This window comes from Cervus elaphus, chromosome X (assembly GCF_910594005.1).
Source record: "Cervus elaphus chromosome X, mCerEla1.1, whole genome shotgun sequence".
In the NCBI taxonomy this organism is placed as follows: Eukaryota; Metazoa; Chordata; class Mammalia; order Artiodactyla; family Cervidae; genus Cervus; species Cervus elaphus.
Window position 1 is genome coordinate 62,710,276 of NC_057848.1, and position 25,910 is coordinate 62,736,185.

At 40.1% G+C, this 25,910-nt stretch overlaps 1 long non-coding RNA gene across 1 annotated transcript; it reads left to right on the plus strand.

The window, feature by feature from the left end:
* Positions 1–1,780: 1,780 nt before the first annotated feature.
* Positions 1,781–24,210, plus strand: LOC122690274. Its single transcript, XR_006340034.1, has 3 exons — positions 1,781–1,813; positions 12,947–12,951; positions 24,080–24,210. It is a non-coding gene; the product is annotated as an uncharacterized LOC122690274 (long non-coding RNA).
* The last annotated feature ends 1,700 nt before the right edge of the window (positions 24,211–25,910 follow it).

Consider the following 25,910-nt stretch of genomic DNA (forward strand, 5'->3'; position numbering starts at 1 on the left):
CTTTAGCATTTGTTGAAGAGCTAGTTTGGTGGTGCTGAATTCTCTCAGCTTTTGCTTGTCTGTAAAGCTTTTGAATTCTCCTTCATATCTGAATGAGATCCTTGCTGGATACAGTAATATGGGTTGTAGGTTATTCTCTTTCATTCCTTTAAGTATGTCCTGCCATTCCCTTCTGGCCTGGAGGGTTTCTATTGATAGATCAGCTGTTATCCTTATGGGAATCCCTTTGTGTGTTATTTGTTGTTTCTCCCTTGCTGCTTTTAGTATTTGTTCTTTGTGTTTGATCTTTGTTAATTTGATTAATATGTGTCTTGGGGTGTTTCACCTTGGGTTTATCCTGTTTGGGACTCTCTGGGTTTCTTGGACTTGGGTGGCTATTTCCTTCTCCATTTTAGGGAAGTTTTCAGCTATTATCTCCTCGAGTATTTTCTCATGGCCTTTCTTTTTGTCTTCTTCTTCTGGGACTCCTATGATTCGAATGTTGGGGCGTTTCACATTGTCCCAGAGGTCCCTGAGGTTGTCCTCATTTCTCTTGATCCTTTTTTCTTTTTTCCTCTCTTCTTCATTTATTTCTACCATTTTATCTTCTACCTCACTTATCCTATCTTCTGTCTCCGTTATTCTACTCTTGGTTCCCTCCAGAGTGTTTTTGATCTCATTCATTGCATTATTCATTTTTAATTGACTCTTTTTTATTTCTTCTAGGTCTTTATTAAACATTTCTTGCATCTTTTCAATCTTTGTCTCCAGGCTATTTATCTGTAACTCCATTTTGTTTTCAAGATTTTGGATCATTTTTATTATCATTATTCTAAATTCTTTTTCAGGTAGATTCCCTATCTCCTCCTCATTTGTTTGACTTGGTGGGCATTTTTCATGTTCCTTTACCTGTTGGGTATTTCTTTGCCTTTTCATCTTGTTTAGATTGCTGTGTCTGGACTGGGCTTTCTATATTCTGGAGGTCTGTGGTTCCTTTTTATTGGACCACTGCACTTTTTGACAATTGGTATAATATTAGTTGTTAATATTACTTCATGGGAAAAGTCAGTATCTTCTTTGGTTTAAATCACAGCTGCTTCAGGAATATGTGGGAATTTTCCTAATCAGTTTTTCTTCTTGGCACAGATCATAAACAGTATTCACAATCTCAAGTGTACAGAGAACTTATTTATAGCCTTGACATATTTTTCCATGAGCTGTTTAAATACCAACAGTGTCCCAGTGTACCTGGCCAGGAAAATAATTGATTCATTTTCGTGTCTATTGGTGACCTTCCATAGAAAGAAATTAAGGATCATTTAAGTATAAATAGGGATTAAAGAAAACCTTGTATGCACCAGGACCCAGAGACCCCACAAGAGAGTGAGCCAGACCTGCCTTTGAGTGTTTGAATATCTCCTGCAGAGGCATGGGTCAGCAGTGGCCTCCCTTGGGGACAGGGGCTCTGGCTGCAGCAGACGTGGGAGGCGTGGCATGTGGCATAAAACCTCTTGGAGGAGGTCATCATTAGCCCCAGCATAGAGCCACCGAGCAGACAACCTACACACTGGAGAACAATTATATCAAAGAAGTTCTCACACTGTTGCAAAAGTTCTAGGGCCACAAAACAGATCCCCTGCCCTGGGGATCTGGCAAAGGGACTGAGAACTCCCAAGGAATTTGACTTTGAAGGCCAGTGGGATTTGATTACAGAACATCCACAGGACTGGGGAAACAGACTCTTGCAGGGCACAAACAAAACCTTGTGTTCACCAGGACTCAGGAATAAGGAGCAGTGACCCCACAAGAGACTGAGCCATACTTGCCTGTGAGTGTCCAGGAGTCTCCAGCAGGGCCTGCTGTGGGGTCAGGGGCACTGAATAAAACAGTCCTGTGAGCCATGTGCCATAAGTCCTTTGGAAGGAGGTTGCCATTACTGACATTACCCTTACCATAGTTTGGCCTAGGCCAAACCACAGGAAGGGAACACAGGCCCACCCATCAATAGAAAATTGGGTTAAAGATTTACTGATCATGGCCCCACCCATCAGAACAAGACTCAGATTCCCCATAGCCAGTTCCTTCCATCAAGACGCTTCCACAAGCCTCTTATCTTTATCCATCAGAGGGCAGACAGACTGAAAACCATAATCACAGAAAACTAACCAAATTGAAAACATGGACCACAGCCTTCACTAACTCAATGAAACTGTGAGACATGCCATGTAGGGCAACCCAAGAAAGATGGGTCATGGTGGAGAGTTCTGACAAAATGGGGTCTTCTGGAGAAGGGAATGGCAAACGACTTCAGTATTCTTGCCTTGAGAATCCCATGAACAGTAAGAAAGGCAAAAATATATGACACTGAAAGATGAACTCCCCAGGTCAGTAGGTGTCAAATATGCTACTGGAGAAGGGCAGAGAAATTTCTCCAGAAGGAATGAAGAGATGGGGTAAAGCAGAAACAGCACCCAGTTGTGTCTGTGTCTGGTGGTGAAAGTAAAGTCTGATGCTGTAAAGAACAATATTGCATAGGAACCTGGAATGTTAGGTCCATGAATCAAGGTAAATTGGAAGTGGTCAAACAGGAGATGGCAGAGTGAACATCGACATTTTAGGAATCAGTGAACTAAAATGGATTGGAATAGGCAAATTTAATTCAGATGACCATTATATCTACTACTGTGGGCAAGAATCATTTAGAAGAAATGGAATAGACGTCATAGTCAATGAAAGAGTCCAAAATGCAGTACTTGGGTGCAATCTGAAAAACGACAGAATGATCTCTGTTCGTTTCCAAGGCAAACCATTCAATATCACAGTAATCCAAGTCTATGCCCTGACTAGTAATGCTGAAGAAGCTGAAGTTGAACGGTTCTTGAAGACCTACAAGACCTTCTAGAACTAACAGTCAAATAAGATGTCCTTTTCATTATAGGGGACTGGAATGCAGAAGTAGGAAGTCAAGAAATACCAGGAGTAACAAGCAAATTTGGCCTTGGAGTACAGAATGATGCAGGGCAGAGGCTAAGAGTTTTGCCAAGAGAATGCACTGGTCATGGCAAACACTCTCTTCCAACAACAGAAGAGAAGACTCTATACATGGACATCATCAGATGGTCAATACTGAAATCAGATTGACGATATTCTTTGCAGCCAAAGATGGAGAAGCTCTATATAGTCAGCAGAAACAAGACCGGAAACTGACTGTGGCTCAGATCATGAACTCCTTATTGCCAAATCCAGACTTAAATTGAAGAAAGTAGGGAAAACCACTAGACCATTCAGGTATGACCTAAATCAAATCCCTTTTGATTATACAGTGGAAGTGAGAAATAGACTCAAGGGATTAGATGTGATAGAGTGCCTGAAGAACTATGAACGGAGGTTCATGACATTGTACGGGAAGCGGTGATCAAGGCCATCCCCAAGAAAAAGAAATGCAAAAAGGCAAAATGGTTGTCTGAGGAGGCCTCAGAAATAGCTGTGAAAAGAAGAGAAACAAACGGCAAAGGCGAAAAGGAAAGATATACCCATTTGAATGCAGAGTTCCAAAGAATAGCAAGGAGAGAGAAGTAAGTTTTCCTCAGTGATCAGTGCAAAGAAAGAGAGGAAAACAATAGAATGGGAAAGACTACAGATCTCTTCAAGAAAATTAGAGATACAAAGGGAACTTTTCATGCAAGGATGAGCACAATAAAGGACAGAAATGGTACGGACCTAACAGAAGCAGAAGACATTAAGGAGAGGGGGCAAGAATACACAGAAGAACTTTAGAAAAAAGATCTTCATGACCCAAATAACCACGATGGTGTGATCACTCACCTAGAGCCAGACATCCTAAAGTGTGAAGTCCAGTGGGCCTTAGGGAGCACCATTACAAACAAAGCTAGTGGAGGTGATGGAATTCCAGTTGAGCTTTTTCAAATCCTGAAAGATGATGCTGTGAAAGTTCTGCACTCAATATGCCAGCAAATTTGCAAAACTTAGTAGTGGCCACAGGACTGGAAAAGATCAGTTTTCATTGTAATCCCAAAGAAAGGCAATGCCAAAGAATGTTCAAACTACCACACAATTGCACTCATCTCACATGCTAACAAAGTAATGATCAAAATTCTCCAAGTGAGGGGGAGGAGCTAAGATGGTGAAGGAATAGGACGGGGAGACCACTTTCTCCCCTACAAATTCATCAAAAGAACATTTGAACGCAGAGCAAACTCCACAAAACAACTTCTGATTGCTAGCAGAGGACATCAGGCACCCAGAAAAGAAGCCCGTTGTCTTCGGAAGGAGGTAGGACAAAATATAAAAGATGAAAAGAGAGACAAAAGAGCTCGGGATGGAGACCTGTCCCGGGAAGGGAGTCGTAATAGAGGAAGTTTCCAAACACCAGGAAACCCTCTCACTGGCGGGTCTGGGGGAAATTTTCGAATCTTGGTGGGCAACCTAACTGGGAGGAAAAATAAATAAAACCCACAGATTACATGCCTAAAAGCAACTCCCAGCAGAAAAGTACCCCAGATGCTCGCATCCGCCACTAGCAAGTGGGAGCTGAACCGAGAGGAGCGGGCAGCATTGCTTAGGGTAAGGACCAGGCCTGAAAGCCCTGAGGGCAATTGGAGGGAGTTAACATGAGATAGCAACTTAAACTGTGGGATAGCAAGAGAGAGAGAGAAAATTAACCGGCGAAAAGCACTAACACACTGCCTGCCCGTTTGCAGAACAAAGGAAGTACTGAGCAATTCCAGAGAAGAGCTAGCCAGCTGCGGACCGGCCCATCCCCCTCCAGAGGCAGGAGGCAGGGGGGAGGGGATAGGGGCAAACTCAGCCCCAGAGAAGGCATCCCCTACCAAACTGCAAAGAGGCTTCCAGTTTCTAACCAAAGACTTCCTGAGATTCTGGATGGTTGACATCCGCTGGGAGGGTCGCGGCTAGAGACCAGCTCCCCAGAACAGACACAAGGCGCACCCGACTGCCTCGTGCGTGGAAACTGAGGCTGGGACCGCGGAGGGGATAAGGTGCACTGCATCTGGGGACAATGCGCTCATCAAACTCCTGGGTGCCTGAGCTGCTCAGGCCGGGGAAGGCACAAAACGCAGGCCCAGCTGAGTCTGTGCTTTTGTGGAGTACCCGAAAACGGGAACCGCATGCAACTCAGGGCCCGCTCCCTATACAGCAGCCTGGAGCCTGAATAGCGTAGACGGGGAAAGCACACACGCCACGAACAGGGGCAAACCCAGTGTGGCCGGAACACTGCGAGTGCTCCCCACACACACCAGTGACATTTGTCTGCAGCGCCGCTCCCTCCCCACAGCACGACTGAACAAGCGAACCTAAACAAGAGACCACCTCCACCCGCTTGTGTCAGGGCGGAAATTAGACACTGAAAAGACCAGCAAACAGAAGCCAAATAAACAAAGGGAACCACATCAGAAGTGATCGGTGCAATAGATTAAAATCCCTGTAGTTAACACCAACTACACCGAAAGGGGCCTATAGATATCGAGAAGTGTTAGCTGGAACAAGGAGCTATCTGAAACTGAACCAAACCCACACTGCCCACAACAGGTCCAGAGAAATTCCTAGATATATTTTTACTATTTTTTTAATTAAAAAATTTTTTTTCTGTTTTCTTTTCCTTTTTTCTCTTTTATTTTCTTTTAAAATTCCCTATTACTCCTCTATTACTCCTTCATTTTCATTTTCTTTTCTTTTAAAATCCTCTATTACTCCTTAATTTTCATTTTCATATATTTTTACTATTTTTTTAACAAAAAATTTTTTTTCTTTTATTTTCTTTTAAAGTACTCTATTACTCCTCTATTACTCCTTAATTTTCATTTTCACTTCACTATAACCTTGCAAAAAAAAAGGCCCTACTTTTAAAGCAAACTTCATATATATTTCTTAAATTTTTTGTGTTTTTGATTTTGTTTTTAATATTGTATTTTAAAGAGTATAACCTCTACTCTAGACTTTTAATCTTTGTTTTTCAGTATTTGATATCAATTTTGGACATTTAAGAATCCAATATTCAGTACCCATTTTTACTCAGCAGTGTGATGATTACTCTCTCCCCCTTTTGACTCTCCTTTTTCTCCCCCAGATCACCTATATTTCCTCCCTCCCCCTTCTCTTCTCAATCCAATTCTGTGAATCTCCGTGGGTGTTCTGGGCTATGGAGAACACTTAGGGAACACAGTACTGTGTAGATATGTCCCTCTCCTCTTGAGTCCCCCTTTTTCTCCTCCTGCTCATCTCTATCTCCCTCCTCCCTCTCCTCTTCTTCATGTAACTCTGTGAACCTCTCTGGGTGTCCCTCACTGTGGAGAATCTTTTCACTATTAACCTAGAAGTTTTATTATCAGTACTGTATAGTTGGAGAAATCTTGAGGCTACTGGAAGAATAAGACTGAAATCCAGAGGCAGGAGACTTAAGCCCAAAACCTGAGAACACCAGAGAACTCCTGACTAAAGGGAACATTAAATAATAAGAGATCAACCAAAAGCCTCCATACCTACACTGAAACCAACCACCACCCTAGAGCCAATAAGTTCCAGAGCAAGACATACCACGCAAATTGTCCAGCAATGCAGGAACATAGCCCTGAGCGTCAACATACAGGCTGCCCAAAGTCACATCAAACACATAGACCCATCTCAAAACTAACTACTGGACACTCCATTGCACTCCAGAGAAAAGAAATCCAGTTCCATGCACCAGAACACTGACGCAAGCTTCCCTAACCAGGAAACCTTGACAAGCCTATTGTCCAACCCCACCGACTGGGAGAAACCTCCACAATAAAAAGGAACCACAGACCACCAGAATACAGAAAGGCCACTCCAAACACAGCAATCTAAATAAGATGAAAAGGCAGAGAAATACCCAGCAGGTAAAGGAACAGGATAAATGCCCACCAAGCCAAACAAAAGAGGAGGAGATAGGGAATCTACCTGAAAAAGAATTTAGAATAATGATAATAAAAATGATCCAAAATCTTGAAAACAAAATGGAGTTACAGATAAATAACCTGGAAACAAGGATTGAGAAGATGCAAGAAATGTTTAACAAGGCCTAGAAGAAATAAAAAAGGGTCAATTAAAAATGAATAATGCAATAAATGAGATCAAAAGCACTCTGGAGGGAACCAACAGTAGAATAACAGAGGCAGAAGATAGGATAAGTGAGGTGGAAGATAAAATGGTGGAAATAAATGAAGCAGAGAGGAAAAAAGAAAAAAGGATCAAAAGAAATGAGGACAACCTCAGGGACCTCTGGGACAATGTGAAACGCCCCAACATTCGAATCATAGGAGTCCCAGAAGAAGAAGACAAAAAGAAAGGCCATGAGAAAATACTCGAGGAGATAATAGCTGAAAACTTCCCTAAAATGGGGAAGGAAATAGTTACACAAGTCCAAGAAACCCAGAGAGTCCCAAACAGGATAAACCCAAGGTGAAACACCCCAAGACACATTAATCAAATTAACAAAGATCAAACACAAAGAACAAACATTAAAAGCAGCAAGGGAGAAACAACAAATAACACACAAAGGGATTCCCATAAGGATAACAGCTGATCTATCAATAGAAACTCTTCAGGCCAGAAGGGAATGGCAGGACATACTTAAAGGAATGAAAGAGAATAACCTACAACCCATATTACTGTACCCAGCAAGGACCTCATTCAGATATGAAGGAGAATTCAAAAGCTTTACAGACAAGCAAAAGCTGAGAGAATTCAGCACCACCAAACTAGCTCTTCAACAAATGCTAAAGGATCATCTCTAGACAGGAAACACAGAAAGGTTGTATGAACGCAAACCCAAGACAACAAAGTAAATGGCAATGGGACCATACCTATCAATAATTACCTTAAATGTAAATGGGTTGAATGTCCCAACCAAAATACAAAGACTGGCTGAATGGATACAAAAGCAAGACCCGTATCTATATGTGCTGTCTACAAGAGACCCACCTCAAAACAAGGAACACATACAGACTGAAAGTGAAGGGTTGGAAAAAATTATTTCACACGAACGGAGACCAAAAGAAAGCAGGAGTCGCAATACTCATATCAGATAAAATAGACTGTAAAATAAAGGCTGTGAAAAGAGACAAAGGACACTACATAATGATCAAAGGATCAATCCAAGAAGAAGATATAACAATTATAAATATACATGCACCCAACATAGGAGCAGTGCAATATGTAAGGCAAATGCTAATGAGTATGAAAGGGGAAATTAACAATAACACAATAATAGTGGGAGACTTTAATACCCCACTCACACCTATGGATAGGTCAACTAAACAGAAAATTAACAAGGAAACACAAACTTTAAATGACACGATGGACTAGCTAGACCTAATTGATATCTATAGGTCATTTCACCCCAAAACAAGCAATTTCACCTTTTTCTCAAGTGCACACGGAACCTTCTCCAGGATAGATCACATCCTGGGCCATAAATCTAGCCTTGGTAAATTCAAAACAATTGAAATCGTTCCAGTCATCTTTTCTGGCCACATGCAGTAAGATTGGATCTCAATTACAGGAAAAAAAAACTATTAAAAATTCAAAAATATGGAGGCTAAATAACATGCTTCTGAATAACCAACAAATCATAGAAGAAATCAAAAAAGAAATCAAAATATGCATAGAAATGAATGAAAATGAAAACACAACAACCCAAAACCTATGGGACACTGTAAAAGCAGTGCTAAGGGGAAGGTTCATAGCATTACAGGCTTACATCAAGAAACAAGAAAAAAGCCAAATAAATAACCTAACTCTACACCTAAAGCAACTAGAGAAGGAAGAAATGAAGAACCCCAGGGTTAGCAGAAGGAAAGAAATCTTAAAAATTAGGGCAGAGGGGGTACTCTTTTGCCCCCTTCTGATGCCTATGTCAGAAGCTTTCTCTATCTCCTTTATACTTTAATAAAACTTTATTACACAAAAGCTCTGAGCGATCCAGCCTCGTCTCTGGCCCCGGATTGAATTCATCTCCTCCATAGGCCAAGAATCCCGCGTCTCATCATTCAGTAACAACCTTTCATCTTGGGGGCTCATCCGGGATCCTTCAGGACAAGATACTGAGGCAACTTACTCCGTGCTTACTGAAGCCCCTGGCCCACTTTCTTCCCGATCCGCTTCCATAATGGGACTGTCTGGAGGAGCCAAAAGATGGGCCCGATAATCTATGTGAGCCTACTTCTGCTGACTCCAGAAATCCTGAGTCTGCCGTTTGATCCTCAAGACAATGCCTTCCTGTCCTGGGCTCACTCCTATGCTGCATTCCACAATCGGTCTAACTGCTGGGTCTGCGGAGCACTCCCCTCTTCATCAGTGGAAGGCGTTCCATGGTGGACATCTCCACTTCAAGGAAAGGACTTTCTCCAAGTCTGCAAGTAACTTCAACAATCGCATGTGATACCTCTTCTTAAACTGATGACATCTAACAACCTTAAGATAGACTGATGTAACTATGGACATAATGTGACTTTTCATTTTGATTTTAACTTGGTTTAATGACTATTTTGCCTTACGTCTGTATAATGGGGTTTTCTAACAGTCTAAAAGCTTTTAATTTACAAATAGTTGTCCAAGCTCCTATGAGTGCCACAGCCTCCTCCAACTATTACTTAGAGCCCCTGGATCAGACATCCTCACTATGAGGATTAGGAGAATATGTTGCCTCACCAATTTAGGGACAACGCCCCTTGTCAGCTCGGAAGCAGTTATGGAATGAGAACGACGCCCCTTTTCCCTAGGCAACATAATTCTCCTAAAAGAAAAGGGGGGAATGAGAGAGTCATTTCCTAGGCAGGTTGATAAGAAGTCTAAGGGTCCCCAAGGAGAGAGAGGTCTGGGATATTCAAGGAGGAAGAAAGGACAAACTTTTACTTTTTTTCCTCTACATTCCTTAGGATTATATAACAATAATGTATCCTGCCTGAGGACAGTCTTTGGATTAAACCCTCTGGCTAATTCTGTTATCTTAAAACATAAATTATGGGAGTAGGTCTGGTCTTTACAAGGATGTATCCTGCCTGAGGACAATCTTTGGATTAAACCTTCTGGCGAACTCTGTTATCTTAAAATGTAAATTATGGGAGTGGGTCTGGTGAGGTCTTTGCAGCCTCCAGACATTCTTTGGATTCATTGGAGAGTATATAACTCCATTGCTAATACTAGCAAAGGGGGTACTCTTTTGTCCCCTTCTGATGCCTATGTCAGAAGCTTTCTCTATCTCCTTTATACTTTAATAAAACTTTATTACACAAAAAAAAAAAAAAAAAAAAAAAAAAAAATTAGGGCAGAAATAAATGCAAAAGAAACAAAAGAGACCATAGCAAAAATCAATAAAGCTAAAAGCTGGTTTTTTGAAAAGATAAACAAAATTGACAAACCGTTAGCAAGACTCATTAAGAAACAAAGGGAGAGGAACCAAATTAACAAAATTAGAAATGAAAATGGAGAGATCACAACAGACAACACTGAAATACAAAGGATCATAAGAGACTGCTACCGGAAGCTCTATGCTAATAAAATGGACAACTTGGAAGAAATGCACAAATTCTTAGAAAAGTATAACTTTCTGAAACGGAACCAGCAAGAAACAGAAGATCTTAACAGACTCATCACAAGCATGGAAGTCGAAACTGTAATCAGAAATCTTCCAGCAAACAAAAGCCCAGGACCAGATGGCTTCACAGCTGAATTCTACCAAAAATTTAGAGAAGAGCTAACACCTATCCTACTCAAACTCTTCCAGAAAATTGCAGAAGAAGGTAAACTTCCAAACTCATTCTATGAAGCCACTTTCACCCTAATTCCAAAACCAGACAAAGATGCCACAAAAAAAGAAAACTACAGGCCAATATCACTGATGAACATAGATGCAAAAATCCTTAACAAAATTCTAGCAAACAGAATCCAACAACATATTAAAAAAATCATACACCATGACCAAGTGGGCTTTATCCCAGGAATGCAAGGATTCTTTAATATCTGCAAATCAATCAATGTAATACACCACATTAACAAATTGAAAGATAAAAACCATATGATTATCTCAATAGATGCAGAAAAAGCCTTTGACAAAATTCAACATCCATTTGTGATTAAAAAAAAAAAAAAAAAGAAAACTCTCCAGAAAGCAGGAGTAGAAGGAACATACCGCAACATAATAAAAGCTATATATGACAAACCCGCAGCAAACATTATCCGCAATGGTAAAAAATTGAAAACATTTCCCCTGAAATCAGGAACAAGACAAGGGTGCCCACTCTCACCACAACTATTCAACATAGTTTTGGAAGTGTTAGCCACAGCAATCAGAGCAGAAAAAGAAGTAAAAGGAATCCAGATAGGAAAAGAAGAAGTGAAACTCTCGCTGTTCGCAGATGACATGATCCTCTACATAGAAAACCCTAAAGACTCTACCAGAAAATTACTAGAGCTAATCAATGAATATAGTAAAGTTGCAGGATATAAAATTAACACACAGAAATCCCTTGCATTCCTATACACTAACAATGAGAAAAAATAAAGAGAAATTAAGGAAACAATACCATTCACCATTACAACAAAAAGAATAAAATACTTAGGAGTATATCTACCTAAAGAAACAAAAGACCTATACATAGAAAACTATAAAACACTGATGAAAGAAATCAAAGAGGACAGAAACAGATGGAGAAATATACCGTGTTCATGGATTGGAAGAATCAATTTTGTCAAAATGGCTATTCTACCCAAAGCAATCTATAGATTCAATGCAATCCCTATCAAGCTACCAACGGTATTTTTCACAGAACTAGAACAAATAATTTCACAATTTGTATGGAAATACAAAAAACCTCGAATAGCCAAAGTAATCTTGAGAAAGAAGAATGGAACTGGAGGAATCAACCTGCCTGACTTCAGGCTCTACTACAAAGCCACAGTCATCAAGACAGTATGTACTGGCACAAAGACAGAAATATAGATCAATGGAACAAAATAGAAAACCCAGAAATAAATCCACGTACCCATGGACACCTTATCTTCAACAAAGGAGGCAAGAATATGCAATGGCAAAAAGACAACCTCTTTAACAAGTGGTGCTGGGAAAACTGGTCAACCACTTGTAAAAAATGAAACTAGAACACTTTCTAACACCATACACAAAAACAAACTCAAAATAGATTAAAGATCTAAATTAAGACCAGAAATTATAAAACTCCTAGAGGAAAACATAGGCAAAGCACTCTCCGACATAAATCACAGCAAGATCCTCTATGACCCACCTCCCAGAATATTGGAAATAAAAGCAAAAATAAGCAAATGGGATCTAATGAAACTTAAAAGCTTTTGCACAACAAAGGAAACTATAAGCAAGGTAAAAGACAGCCTTCAGAATGGGAGAAAATAATAGCAAATGAAGAAACAGACAAAGGATTAATCTCAAAAATATACAAGCAACTCCTGAAGCTCAATTCCAGAAAAATAAATGACCCAATCAAAAAATGGGCCAAAGAACTAAACAGACATTTCTCTAAAGAAGACATACAGATGGCTAACAAACACATGAAAAGATGCTCAACATCACTTATTATCAGGGAAATGCAAATCAAAACCACAATGAGGTACCATTACACGCCAGTCAGGATGGCTGCTCTCCAAAAGTCTACAAGCAATAAATGCTGGAGAGGGTGTGGAGAAAAGGGAACCCTCTTACAGTGTTGGTGGGAATGCAAACATAGTACAGCCACTATGGAGAACAGTGTGGAGATTTCTTAAAAAACTGGAAATAGAACTGCCATATGACCCAGCAATACCACTTCTGGGTATAGACACTGAGGAAACCAGAACTGAAAGAGACACATGCACCCCAATGTTCATTGCAGCACTGTTTATAATAGCCAGGACATGGAAGCAACCTAGATGTTCATCAGCAGACGAATGGATAAGGAAGCTGTGGTACATATACACAATGGAATATTACTCAGCCATTAAAAAGAATTCATTTGAATCAGTTCTAATGAGATGGATAAAACTGGAACCCATTATACAGAGTGAAGTAAGCCAGATAGATAAACACCAATACAGTATACTAATGCTTGTATGTGGAATTTAGAAAGATGGTAATGATAACCCTATATGCAAGACAGAAAAAGAGACACAGATGTATAGAACAGACTTTTGGACTCTATGGCAGAAGGCGAGGGTGGGATATTCTGAGAGAACAGCATCGAAACATGTATATTATCAAGTGTGAAACAGATTTCCAGTCCAAGTTGGATGCGTGAGACAAGTGCTCGGGGCATGTACATAGCGATGACCCAGAGGAATGGGATTGGGAGGGAGGTGGGAGGGGGGTTCAGGATGGGGAACACGTATAAATCCATGACTGATTCATGTCAACGTATGGCAAAAACCACTACAATATTGTAATTATCCTCCAACTAATAAAAATAATTGGGAAAAAAAATAAAACAGAAGGAAACTAAAAAAAAAAAAAAAAAAAAATTCTCCAAGCAAGGTTTCAACAGTATGTGAACTGAGAACTTCCAGATGTTCAAGCTGGATTTATAAAAGGCAGAGGAACCAGAGACCAAATTGCCAACATCCACTGGATCATTGAAAAATCAAGAGAGTTCCAGAAAAACATCTACTTCTTCTTCATTGACTATGCCAAAGCCTTGACTGTGTGGATCGCAACAAACTGTGGAAAATTCTTCAAAACCTGGGAATACCAGACCACCTTACATGCCTCTTGAGAAATCTGTATGCAGGTCAAGAAGCAAGAGTTAGAACCAGACATGGAACAACGGACTGGCATGTCAAGGCTGTAGATTGTCACCATGCTTATTTAACTGCTATGAAGAGTACATCATGTGAAATGCTGAGCTGGATGAAGCACAAGCCGGAATTAAAATTGCTGGGAGAAATACCAATAATCTCTGATATGCAAATGACACCACCCTTTTGGTAGAAAGCAAATAACTAAAGATCCTCTTGATTAAAGTGAAAGAGGAAAGTGTAAAATCTAGCTTAAAACTCAACATTCAGAAAACTAAGATCATGGCATCGGGTCCCATCACTTCATGGCAAATAGATGGGAAAACATTAGAAACAGTGACAGACTTTATTTTCTTGGACTCCAAAATCACTGCAGGTGGTGACTGCAACCATGAAATTAAAAGATGCTTGCTCATTGGAAGAAAACCTATGACCAAACTAGACAGCTTATTAAAAAGCAGAGACATTACTTTGACGACAAAGGTCTGTCTAGTCAAAGCTATGAGTTTTCCAATCATCATGTATGGATGTGAGAGTTGGATCATAAAGAAGGCTGAGCGATGAAGAATTGATGCTTTTGAACTGTGGTGTTGGAGAAGACTCTTGAGAGTCCCTTGGAGTGCAAGCAGATCAAACCAGTCTATCCTAAAGGAAATCAACCCTGAATATTCATTGGAAGGACTGATGCTGAACCTGAAGCTCCAATACTTTGGCCATGTGATGCGAAGAACTGAATCATTGGAAAAGACCCTGATGATGGGAAAGATTGAAGGTGGGAGGAGAAGGGGACTACTGAGGATGAGATGGTTGGATGGCATCACTGACTTGATGGATTGAGTTTGAAGAAACTCCAGGAGTTGGTGATGGACAGGGAGGCCTGGTGTGCTGGAATCCATGGGTTTGCAAAGAGTTGGTCATGACTGAGTGACTGTACTGACTGAAACATAAGGAAGAGATAGGAAAAGCCACAAGTTTAGCAGAGTGCTGTGATGAGAGGTGATCAAACTGTATATATGTTGTGTACCTCATATTTCCATAATGTATTTCCACAATGATCTTTGCTATCTTTTAGAAAAAGACCTATGCTTATCTCAATTTCTTCCTCAACTATTGGGATGGCAAACATAGGACATATATATTGCCATTCCCCACTCCCACTTTCACAGCAGGCAGTGCCAGTCCATCTTGGTATCTCTGTCACTGAATTTGGAGTAATTTCATAACCTTTTGCAGTCCAGCTCTGTACACAGCTATGTAAATAGATGACATGGGTCACCTGAGATGAAAGCCGTTTGTCTTTCTTTTTCTCTCCTTGAGAGGTCATATTGTTTCTTAGTCAAGGATCAGTGATGTCAATGAGTAGAAACTCATTCATGCTAGTTTTAGAAGGGGAAATTTATTATAAGACTATGACAACCAATATTACAGCTATCTGGTCTATGAAGTACAGTGATTGAATTTGGAATTGGCAAGCAGAAACAGGTTGCTTGTTCTTTCTCTCAGTGATGGCATAGTGTCTCTCTTCTATGCTTCTATTTTCTTTCTTTTGACTCTCATTTCAACTTTCTACCTAACTGCCTTCCCAGTCTGACTCTTCCTGTTATATATATTTTTTAATTTTTGAAAAAACTTATGTATTTGGCTGTGCCAGATCTTAGTTGCAGCATGTGGGATCTAGCTCCCTGAGCAGGGATCAAACCTGGGCCCCCTGCATCGCCATTGCGAAGTCTTAGCCACTGGACCACCAGGAAAGTCCTTCTTCCTGCTATTTAATTCAAGCATCTACATAGTTCTCTCACTAGAGTCTCTGTTGTCTTTTACTAAAAATTTTCAAGGGACAAACTCTGACAGCCAATTAATTTGTGTTTCTAGGATGTCAGTTGTCTACTTTTGGTTCAATCAGGTTTAAGAGAGAGGACTCTCATTGTGTGAAGAACTGTCCCTCCCAGAGCTATGAACATCCAAGTGAAAGCTGAATTAGTTGCATCTTGGTGGGCAAATTGACTATCTAATAATCTGTTTACTATATTCTCCTTTTTGTCTTCCTTCAGTACAGTTGCCAGATGAAATACAGGAGTGGCGTGTACTCAGTCGCTGAGTTGTGTCCGACTCTTACCACCTTATGGACTGTAGCCGGCTAGGCTTCTCTGTCCATGGAATTTTCCATGCAAGAATACTGGAGTGAGTTGCCATTTCCTTATCTAGGGAATCTTCCTGACCCAGAGATTGAACCTGTCTTGGCAGGTGGATTCTTTACCCCCTGAGTCATCGGGGATGCAAAATACAGGAGGCTCAATTATAGTTGAATTTCAGATCAACTGTGAATATTCTTTGACATATGTATGCCCCCCAAATTATTCATTGTTTATGAGAAATTCAAATGCGAATGGACATCCTGTGTTTTACTTGGTAAATTTAGCAACCTTGTCCCTGAGTCCTCTCTTGGACTCACCCCTTGGGCTGATGCAGTGAAATGTTTTCTAATAAATCGTTAGGTGCTATCCATAGAGGGTGAGTAAAAATCCAAAACTGAAATATACTCTTGACTAGCAGAGAATCAGTATGGCCATAGCAATAATCCACATTTAGAATATTGCATGGTTTACTATTATTGGCTCTATTTTTGAAGATTTGGTTTTTCCTTCTAGATTGATTTTAGGACAGATTTTTTGGTGGAGTGGGTGGATTGTCTCTTCCAAAGAATAGAAGCTGTTGAGGGGCAGAGTCTGACTCATAGTAATTTGATGTCACTCAGTGGAATATTTGGAGCATGATGAGTATATCACAAATGCCCCAATTTCAAAAAATATCTTTCCTGGAAGAATTTCTTCAAAAGAAGTTGAAGAGGCTATCATCTCTACTTTCTTGAGTCGGATTTGTTTAGGGTTTGGGGGACTACCCATTCCTCTTCAATACTCAAATCAAAACCAAAGTACTAATTACAAAGGACCGATTTATTCATGAATTGTTGGCCAAGACCCAATAACCCAACATACAGTGCTGTTAAGAGGTAGATTGTGGAAGCAGCTTAGACTTGTGACTTAAGAAGGGGGCTTCTCATCAGCAGATGAATGGATAAGGAAGCTGTGGTACATATACACCATGGAATATTACTCAGCCGTTAAAAAGAATTCATTTGAATCAGTCCTAATGAGATGGATGAAACTGGAGCCCATTATACAGAGTGAAGTAAGCCAGAAAGATAAAGAACATTACAGCATACTAACACATATATATGGAATTTAGAAAGATGGTAACGATAACCCTATATGCAAAACAGAAAAAGAGACACAGAAATACAGAACAGACTTTTGAACTCTGTGGGAGAAGGTGAGGGTGGGATATTTCAAAAGAACAGCATGTATACTATCTATGGTGAAACAGATCACCAGCCCGGGTGGGATGCATGAGACAGGTGCTCGGGCCTGGTGCACTGGGAAGACCCAGAGGAATCGGGTGGAGAGGGAGGTGGGAGGGGGGATCGGGATGGGGAATACGTGTAGATCTATGACTGGTTCATGTCAATGTATGACAAAACCCACTGAAATGTTGTGAAGTAATTAGCCTCCAACTAATAAAAAAAAAAAAAAAAAAAGAAGGGGGCTTCTGACTTTCCACTCAAATTATAATCCTGAGACCAACCTGCATATTCATGTGCAGAGAGAAAGACAAGAGAGGAGAGGGAAAGAGAGAGATGACTAGAGTTTTAAATCAGGATCCAGTTCACTTACCCAATGAGGAAAATGGATGTGAACCCCAGGACTGCATCACATGCCAAGGTGGTAAAGAGGGCATTGTTCTTGTTCAATTGCTCAGTCGTGTCCAACTCTTTGCAAACCCCTGGAATGCAGCATGCCAGGCTTCCCTGTCCTTCACCATCTCTTGGAGCTTGCTCAAACTCATGTCCATCGAGTGGGTGATGCCATCCAACCATCTCATCCTCTGTCATTCCCTCCTCCTCTTGCCTTCAATCTTTCCCAGCATCAGGGTCTTTTCAAATGAGTCAGCTCTTCGCAGCACATGGCCAAAGTATTGGGGCTTCAGCTCCAACATCAGCCCTTCCAGTGAATAATCATGGTTGATTTCCTTTAGGATTGACTGGTTTGATCTCCTTGCAGTCCAAGGGACTCTCAAGAGTCTTCTCCAACACCACAGTTCAAAAGCATCAATTCTTCGGCGCTCAGCTTTCATCACAGTCCAACTCTCACATCCATACATGACCACTGGAAAAACTATAGCCTTGACTAGATGGGCCTTTGTTGACAAAGTAATGTCTCTGCTTTTTAATATGCTGTCTAGGTTGGTCATCACTTTCCTTCCAAGGAGTAAGCGTCTTTTAATTCCATGACTGCAATCACCATCTGTAGTGATTTTGGAGCCCAGAAACATAAAGTCTGACACTGTTTCCACTGTTTCCCCATCTATTTGCCATGAAGTGGTGGGACCAGATGCCATGATCTTAGTTTTCTGAATGTTGAGCTTTAAGCCAATTTTTTCACTCTCCTCTTTCACTTTCATCAAGAGGCTCTTTAGTTCGTCTTCACTTTCTGCCATAACGGTGGTATCATCTGCATATCTGAGGTTATTAATATTTCTCCTGGGAATGCTGATTCCAGCTTGTGCTTCCTCCAGCCCAGCATTTCTCATGATATACTCTTCATATAAGTTAAATAAACAGGGTGACAATATACAGCCTTGACATACTCCTTTTCCTATTTGGAACCAGTCTGTTGTTCCATGTCCAGTTCTAACTGTTGCTTCCTGACCTGCATACAGGTTTCTCAAGAGGCAGGTGAGGTGGTCTGGTATGGCCATCTCTTTCAGAATTTTCCACAGTTTATTGTGATCCACACAGTCAAAGGCCTTGGCATAGTCAATATAGCAGAAATAGATGTTTTTCTGGAACTCTTGTTTTTTTGATGATCCAGTAGATGTTGGCAATTTGATCTCTTGTTCCTCTGCCTTTTCTAAACCCAGCTTGAACATCTGGAAGTTCATGGTTCAAATATTGGTGAAGCCTGGCTTGGAGAATTTTGAGCATTACTTTACTAGCATGTGAGAAGAGTGCAATTGTGAGGTAGTTCAAGCATTGTTTGGCATTTCCTTTCTTTGGGATTGCAGTGAAAACTGACTTTTCCAGTCCTGTGACCACTGCTGAGTTTTCCAAATTTGCTGGCATATTGGGTACAGCACTTTCACAGCATCATCTTTCAGGATTTGAAAAAGCTCAACTGGAATTCCATCACCTCCACTAGCTTTGTTCGTAGTGATGCTTCCTAAGGCCCACCTGACTTCACATTCTAGGATGTCTGGCTCTAGGTGAGTGATCACACCATTGTGATTATCTGGGTCATGAAGATCTTTTTTGTACAGTTCTTCTGTGTATTCTTGCCCTCTCTTCTTAATATCTTCTGCTTCTGTTAGGTCCATACCATTTCTGTCCTTTATTGAGCCCATCTTTGCATGAAATATTCCCTTAGTATCTCTAATTTTCTTGAAGAGATCTCTAGTCTTTCCCATTCTGTTGTTTTCCTCTATTTCTTTGCATTGATCACTGAGGAAGGCTTTCTTATCTCTCCTTGCTATTCTTTGGAACTCTGCGTTTAAATGGGTATATCTTTCCAACCTATGGTAAACCACAAAGGAAAAGAATATATTAAAAAAGAATGCATATATATGTGTGTGTGTGTGTGTGTAAAACTGAATCACTTTGCTGTACAGCTGTAAGTAACACATTGCAAATCAACTATACTACAATTAAAAATTTTTATTTACCAAAAGGCAGGAAATCACAAAGAGGAAAAGAAGAAACAAAGGCTTATGCTAATGAATGGCTGGAATCATTAGTCCTGAAAAGACTGAATGGGCTGTATCTATCATACCTACACCTTCTCTGCCAGTTTGCAAAATGAGAAAATCAATGTCCCAATTGTGGGACTCTCTTGGTAGTCCAGTGGCTAAGACTCTGCACTCACAATGCAGGGACCCTGGGTTTGATCCCTGGTCGGGGAACTAGATCCCACATGTGGCAACTAAGCGTTCACATGCCCCAGAGGAATCGGGTGGAGAGGGAGGTGGGAGGGGGGATCAGAATGGGGAATACGTGTGACTCTATGGCTGATTCATATCAATGTATGACAAAACCCACTGAAATGTTGTGAAGTAATTAGCCTCCAACTAATAAAAAAAATAAAAATTAAAAAAAAAAAAGAGTTCACATGCCGCAACTAAGGATCCTGCACATGCAATGAAGATCCCACGTGCCACCAAAATCCCACGTGCCACAACTGAGACCAGGTACAGTAAAAATGTCCAATTGTGTGGCTGCGAATCAGAACAATAGAACGTGACTGACACCCCAATGTTCATAACGGCACTATTTACAATAGCCAAGATATGGAAACAATCCAAGTGCCCATCAACAGATGACTGGCTTAAGAAGAAGTGGTATATATATATACTAAAAGGAATATTACTCTGGCATAGAAAAGAATGGAATAATGCTATCTGACAGCAACATGGACGGACCTACAGGTTATCATACTAAGTGAACTAAGAAAGAGTAAGACAATATCGTATGATATCACCTATATGGGGAATCTAAAAAACTGATACAAATGAACTTATTTACAAAAGAGAAACAGACTCACAGATGCTCAAAACAAATTTATGGTTACCTAGGGGAAAGGAAAGGGGGTGGATAATCAGGAGTTTGGGATTAACGGATACAAACTACTATACATAAAATAGATGTTATAAGTGTTACAGTAGAGCACAGGGAATTAAATCCAGTATCTTTTAAGAACCAATAATGGAAAAGAATCTGAAAAAATATATATTAAATATATCAGTGAATTTGCTGTACACTTGAAACTAATACAAAGTTGTAAATCAAGTATACTTCAATTAAAAAAAAAGAATGTGACTGGGCTACTTACGTTCAATTTCCACATGTTAGTATAAACAAAAAGTATCCACAGCAAAATGAAATAAAATTCTAAAGTACCAAAGGACTAATGGAAGATATTATAAATTAGTAACAATGAAGGTATGAAGGTAGTCAACTCTTGATATTTGCTCAAAAAAGGACTATATCACTGTTATGTAAACAAGTCTCTTTTTATAAACTTTAGTTTCACTGAACAAACAGTGAAGATAAAGTGAAATTGTCAAATGTAAATGCTTTTTTAAAAATAGATTTTCTCATCATGTTTAATGGGAAACAACTAAAATGTCATGAAAATAGTGCAGTAGGGAAACATTTGCTATTTATCTTTCAGATCATATTTTTTTCTTCAAAATCTGCACATATTCTTGTGATATTTTCAAAAGTAGGTCCTCATATAGATTTGACTCCTCTGTAGATCCTAGAGGAAACACTCTTTAGGATCCAGATTCAAATTCAGCAGCAGGTTTTTCTAGTTCTCTAGTTATATTCTTTTGCAACTTCCGCTGCATCTTGGTCAAGTATGTCTCCATGCTGTTATTTGAAGAGTGTGGAATTGAGGTAGAAAACACTACATTTGCTCTTGGAGTAATATTTCTATTGAGCATTAAACTACTATTGATATTTCCAACACAAACAGGCTCCAGGATTGGCCTCATGGTAAGAGTGCTGATTCAAGGTCTGTTCTGCTGTTTCTCCACCACAAGATTGCTGCTGATCTCTGCCAGCCTCTCATTAGTCTTGTCTAGTTTATTTGCCAATGACTTTCTAAATTCTAGCTCTTACTAGGTAAAGTGGCTTATATTTTTCCAACTCTCCTGTATTAGAATCTTCTTGAAATGTTTTCACCTTGGCGAGTTCAGATTCCAAGTCTTTAATTCTGAGTTCCATCTGACTTCTTATTGAAGCGTTATTCTTCTCTCATAACTGCTCTAAGTTTCCTTGAGATGCCGCTTGTATTTTCATAGACAATAATTCGAAAAAAAGGAAGAAAAAAAAATAAATAAAAAATGTCCTTACAGATTGCTAAATAATAATAATAATAATAATAATAATTCCTGTCAAAGAACTTGATGTTTTGTATTCAGGTGCAGACATTCTGAAGATTTCCAGCTCTGCCATAAGATCATCAATCTGATTGTGAGTTGATGTAACTTCTTCTTTCAGTCCTGTACCTCATCTTCTAAGGTAGCATGATAACGTGACATGGCCTCCAGTGAAGCCTCTGACGTAGACTGCATTTTTAGGGTATCAGCCAGTTCTTATTGAAATTGTCTCACAACTGCTATGGCGATCTGCATCATCAGATTTCTGCAGCTGCCACCACCAGAGGTCCCGGGCCACCCAGGCTCCCAGTCCCGGCTTTCTACAGGCAGTGAGAGTCCCAGCAGGAAAATAAAGTTTTATACGCTGATCTCTTGAGGTTACTTACAGGAAAAAATAAAAACACACTGCAAGTCACTTAAAAAATTAAAATGGTGTGGGGTAAGCTATTTCAGGAGCCGTATATCAATTGCTAGACTCATGGATTGTCAGAACACCAGTCTTGGCTACTAAACACTAATTCAAGCTACATCTCTTCTTTAATTACTGTTATATGCAAGAAATCATGCAAGTCTGATACAGATTTATGATGTTCTAGAGCTTTCAACCACTTTTATGCTGTAGGCAGCCTCCCAAAGAACCCCTCCCCTATTCATTAACTAGGTACTGGATGTTGGACTAGAGGGAAAAAAATATTTTTTCATGACCATAACATCCCATGGGTCCTCTATATATGCCAGATTTTGTGGTTTAGTTTCTTTCCCTAAAGCTCATATTTTGTTGTACACTTCTGCTGTAGCACAAATAATATAGATGAAGTTTTATTCAGGCATATAAGGCCTCAGAAGGTCTGCCACACAAACATCCACACTGAAACACTTTTCTAAGAAGTACTCATAATAAGAGGAGAAACAAATTCTGGATGCTGTAAGGGATATGTGGATTACAAGTAATGAAAAACCTTGGTATTAGGTGTTGAACTGTGCCCCTCTCCCAAATTCCTAATCCCCAGAACGTGACACTTGGAAATAGGGTCACTGCAGGTGTCAGATGAGGACCCATCGTACTAGAGTGGGCCCCTGATCCAATATTACTGGTGCTGTTATAAAAAGGGGAAAGTTGGACCCAGACAAGAAAATAGAATGCCACGTGAAGATGAGAGCTGTACCACCCAGGGCTAGGGAACTATCAGAATTGAGGAGAGAGGGCTGGCAAAGATCCATCCCTGGTGCCTTCAGAGGAGGGCATGGCCCTACTGACACCCCCATCTCAGACATCTAGCCTCTGGAACTGTGAGAGAATAAATCTGTGATGTCTCAAGGATTCCCCTGGTGGACAAGTGGTTCAAATGTAGGTTAGATCCCTGGCTGGGGACCTAAGATCCCACATGATGCCACCAAAAATTAAAAAAAAAGAAAACAACTGATGTTTCAGCCAGCCACCTTGCAGCACTTTATCATGGCAGCCCTCGGAACCAATATACTTGGTGAAGTCTGCTGTCGCCTTAAAAATAGCTAAGGCCAGATAATGAAAAAATAATAGGGGATTGTTAGGGAGGAAGTGTCCTTTCACACCCCATCCCCACAGGAAAAGGAGTGACTAATCTGACTGTACACAGTTAAACTGCATCAGGCCACACATCATGAGTGCGTAAGGTCACTATCTTGAAAGGTGATTGTGTTTGCTATTCTCTCTTTGTTTATGCTATGCCAGCAAAGGTCTGTCTAGTCAAAGCTATGGTTTTTCCACTAGTCATGTATGGATGTGAGAGTTGGACCATAAAAAAAAGCTGAGCATCAAAGAACTGATGCTTTTGAACTGTGGTGTTGGAGAGACTCTTGAGAGTCCCTTGGACTGCAAGGAGATCCAAGCAGTCCATCCTAAAGGAGATCAGTCCTGGGTGTTCATTGGAAGGACTGATGCTGAAGCTGAAACTCCAATACTTTGGCCACCTGATGCGAAGAGTTGACTCATTGGAAAAGACCCTGATGCTGGGAGGGATTGGGGGCAGGAGGAGAAGGGGATGACAGAGGATGAGATGGTTGGATGGCATCACAGACTCATTGGACATGGGTCTGGGTGGACTCCAGGATTTGGTGATGGACAGGGAGGCCTGGCGTCCTGCGGTTCATGGAATTGCAAAGAGTCGGACACGACTGAGTGACTGAACTGAACTGAATTGGATATAGTTTTCTGTGCTATACTGTGAGACCTTGTTGTTTATCCATTCTATATATAAAAGCTTACATCTGCTAACCCCCACCCCTCAATCCCCTCTCCCTTGGCAACCACCAATTTGTTCTCCATGTCCATCAGTCTGTTTCGTAGATAGGTTTATTTGTTTCATATTTTAGATTCTACATATAAGTGATATCATATGGCATTTGCCTTTCTCTTTCTAACTTATTTCACTTAGTGTGATAATCTCTAGTTGCATCCATGTTGTTGCAAATGACATTACTTCATTATTTTTATGACTGAGTAGTATTCCATCATTATTCCATCTTTATCCATTCCTCTGTTGATGGACATTTAGATTTATTTCCATGTCTTGGCTATTGTGAATAATGCTGCTGTGAACATAGGGATATATGTATCATTTGCAATTTTAATCTTGTCCAGATATATGACCAAGAATGAGATTGCTGGATCATATGGTAATTCTATTTTTAGTTTTCTGAGGAACCTCCTTACTGTTTTCCACAGTGGCTGTATCAGCTTACATTCCCAGCCTTTTGGTAATTTTAATATGGTTTAAAAAGTAGTTCATTTTGCTAGAAAAATTGGTGACTAAGGAAATAGTTTGATGATGGAGAATATCTACAAATTTTTTTTATTATCAGCAAATTTCTACTGTTTAGAGAAAAGTGACTATATGGTTCCTATACCTTATTTTTTATAGTAAAATATTTATATACAACAAATTCATGGCAATTTATTTCTTCATCTCCTTCAGCTGTCTTTTCAATGTACTATTTTGATTCAGGCACATCAGGGAATAATTCTAAGTAGAACTATTCTCAAGTAGCACTACCTCAAAGTTCTTAGATGTAAGCTATTATTAGCCCTTGCTTATTTCAAAGAAGGCCCTTACTATGCATTATATAAATAATTGCAAAATTAATTAATCATGATTACCCCTTGTTTAATAAGGTTGCAACAGCAGAGGAATAATTGAGGGGTGTATATAGGTTGCCTTTAAGAGATATTTGACTGAAGCTCTCAGAAAGCTTTCTTCCTACTTCTAGTTCCCTTCCTTTGTTGCTTCCAATTCTTAGGAATTTCACGATGTGGCAGGGACCTGAGGATTTTGAGAGTCGATAAAACTGGAGACTTTTAAATATCCCTCATCTGGTGTATGACTTCTCTGTGGCCACTTAAAGATCTGCCAACCAGGCACATGCCACCGCGAGCTAGGGTCCTCAACCCTGGTAGCCCGGTAAAACGTGGTCTTCTTGCTGAATGAACATTCCTTCAGCTCTTCACAGCCCCTTCTCCCCAAAGGAGGTAGAAGAGAGGATTTGTAAGTATCCTTTCAGCTATATGCTTATATAATTTATTTTTTTTAAAGATTTATGTATTTATTTTAATTGGAGAATAAATACTTTACAATATTGTGATGGTTCTTGTCATACATCAACATGAATCGGCCATAGGTATACTTGTGTCCCTTCCCTCCTGAACCCCCCTCCCAGCCCCCACCCCACCCCATCCCTCCAGGTTGCCACAGAGCACCTGCTTTGGGTGCCCTGGCCCTGCTTCATACAGCAAACTCACACTGGCTATCTCTTTTACACATGGCAATGCATATGTTTCAGTGCTGTTCTCTCAAATCATCCCACCCTCTCCTTCTCTCACTGAGTCCAAAAGTCTGTTCTTTGCGTCTGTGTCTCCTTTGCTGCCCTGCACATACGATTGTAGGTACCATCTTTCTAGATTCCACATATTTGTGTTACTATACGGTATTTGTCTTTCTCTTTCTGACTTACTTCACTCTGTATAATAAGCTGTAGGTTCATCCACCTCATTAGAACTGACTCAAATGTATGCCTTTTGTAGCTGAGTAATATTTCATTGTTTATGTGATTTCTTAATTTTTTTAAATTTTAAAATTGTTTAATTTTCAAAAATTTTATTGAAGTAAAGT